Below are 2878 nucleotides of genomic sequence, written 5' to 3'. Positions count from 1 at the left end.
GTGGATAAAAGGAGATGTAGTACTATTTTCATGCATCTGTCCACAGCTGAAATATCATAATAAGCGATCGTACCCAACTTACGATTCAGTGCACTCGACTTCGATAGTTATAGATTTCAGTTTTCTTGTGTATTGATTTATTGCATTGTGTACTTCTAGGCAACTCCTTATAAAATATGCGTAATTTTATATACAGGGTTCGATCAGAAGTTACTGATATTTTCACAGTGAACATCAGTAAAAGTTATTTGAACTTTAATTCGACTGGAACTAAATCTGACAAACCTGCTGACTTTCGGTAAAAGTGGATTATATTCTTTTACCCTTACTAGCTCAGCGGTAAGTATGAGGAGTTTCAACGCTAAAAATCGGGTTTCGATACACTTAATAGGACCAGCACAGACAGCCCATTGTATAGCTTTATGTTTAATAACAAACAATCATAAAAAGCCCGTTGTGTAACTTTGGGCTTAACTACAAACAACCTTTTCTTTGAATAGGTCATTATTAAGAAACTTAGCTGTTCTTCGTGAAAAAAAAATATCTCTCTGTAATTATGAATTCGTTTAAAATCTTACAAATAACCATAATGACCATTTCAATTGTTTAAACACAAGTTTGTTTGTGCAGACTTGTTAAAATCTTTTACATGGAAGTTTTAATTGCTTTAGACTTTTTAGCCGCGGCATAGATTTTTTTTTCAAGTACAAACGCTTAGCTCATAGCTCCGTCATCTCTTGACCTATTTGATATCTAATTACAGTTTTTGACTCAGGAGGTCAAACCCTTTCGATTGATATATTTGCCCACGCCCAAGATCTTATAGATTAATTTACTCTAATCCTACCTAAATGAATTCCAATATGAGGGTAGGCTGGTAGAGATCCTGATGAGTAATAAAACCAAATCGGTTATACGCTTGCCCCAGGTAATGCTGGCGCACAAAAATATAGCTAATAAAAAGGAAAGGTCTCATGGATTAATTTACTCTAATCTTGCCTATAAGAATTTCAATTGCTGCGGCTATTGAGGGTTCCCTCTTGTTTACTACTAAATCTAAATCGCCGACATCTGGATCGCCAGTTTTAGCGGTTTCTTCAGTATCGTTTATTTCAAAGAATGGAACTCTCCTGAAGAATGACTTAATCATGGCAACTAATTGTGCAGGTGGAAAAACAAAACTTTGTATAGAAATATCCTCTCACTCATCCAGACCTCTTTAGAAAATTTTGAATTTCCTAAGTAAAATTTCCTCAGCAGACTCTTTTCTTAATTAGGGTAAAGTTTCCTCCACGGGAAATCTTTTATCGGAAACTCCAGCGATTTCCTTTAGTTTTTTTTGTAGAATTTGGCATGATTATGTAGTCACATTTTCATTTACGAATGATTTTCTGACATATCGTAACTTTAAAATGCTGTTTAGATTATTATTATCGTCGCTGTCTCTGCGAATTTTGTAGTCCTTTATTTTCCATTATTTTCTGCAATATTTATCTTCAAAAAGAACATAAATATTAACTTTGAAAGATGTTGTTACGTCTCCGTTCGTTAGTTAATTTTCCGTAAAAATTCTTTCCGAAGAAACTTTACCGATAGAAGTCCTTCCTTAAATAAAACTGGTTTATTCTTTCTGAATATAACTTTGCGATACAATTAATTTCAACAGTCGCGCTAAAACAAACGCTATAATTCTCAACGAACGTCTCACGTGCTCGACTCAACAATACTCAATTCAATTACACACATTGTTGCCGTCACTTTGTGACAGTCTTATATATACAAGAATACCGAATCTAGTAAGCTCTCGAGAAGTCAGGAAGAGACGTGAACGTTCGAGAAGTGCATGACCTGTTACTAGCGTCACGTGACCTTCGCTGTCGTAACAATGTCATGGAGAACCCAAACATCAAGGCCTTTGATGTCAGTTTCGATAACTTTTTGTAATGTTCTGAATGTTATTTGCACATGTTCACATGAAAATAAGAAGTGTTTGTGTATCAATACTTTTTATTTACAGTTAGGTAAGCAGGGGTTTATCGCACCCCAGTGGCACAACTTTATGTCTGCGGACTTACAACGCTAGAATGCGGGCTTTGATACCTGTGGTGGGCAGATAGCCTATTGTGTAGCTTTGTGCTTAGTTACACACAAACAAATATATATATATATATGTAACTGGACTAAACTTGACTCTATGCTGGTAATTATATTCACCATTTCTAATTGAGTTAAATCACTTTCGGGGATTTCCACCCCAAATTAGTAACATCAGTTTTAAACAATGATTTCAGCTCGCAGATTGAGCACTTTATTCTTTTGCAAATATGTGTAGAAAGATGTGGGATATGAATCATACGATAAGCACTTATGAAATACATTATATATCTGTAATCATATTAAATACGAAATATAGTAAACTTTCGTAGGTTGTCAAAATGCATTGCAACGTAATTTATTTTAAATTATGGGTACCAACTCACAGCTTCACTTACTAAATGTGTAGTAGCATGCATATAAGACGAACAAACAGGCTTGGCGGAACAGAAAAACGCAAAATAGAAAAAAATATTCCCCCAGTAAAAAATAAAAGTGACAAAGTTGCATGGAGATATTACAGATTATTAATATTTATTGGAATTGGACCCATAATTATTATTTGCTAATCACTCATCTGTCTTAAAGGCACAAGTAATTTTAAACCTAAACCTGTAGATCAGTGGTTCTTAACCTTTTTTGCTCCATGCCCCACCTCGACACCTCAAAAAAATTGATGCCCCCTTAAAGCAAAACAAATTTGGTGTTGAAAAGGTATAATAATATAAAGTAAAATTTAGAAATTTACCAAAATTTCACATTCAAATGAAATTTTTTTCTTACT

The sequence above is a fragment of the Limulus polyphemus genome, unplaced genomic scaffold (assembly GCF_000517525.1).
Source record: "Limulus polyphemus unplaced genomic scaffold, Limulus_polyphemus-2.1.2 Scaffold388, whole genome shotgun sequence".
Taxonomy (NCBI): domain Eukaryota; kingdom Metazoa; phylum Arthropoda; class Merostomata; order Xiphosura; family Limulidae; genus Limulus; species Limulus polyphemus.
The sequence above is the reverse complement of the archived record's forward strand: the minus strand, read 5'-3'. Positions refer to the sequence as shown.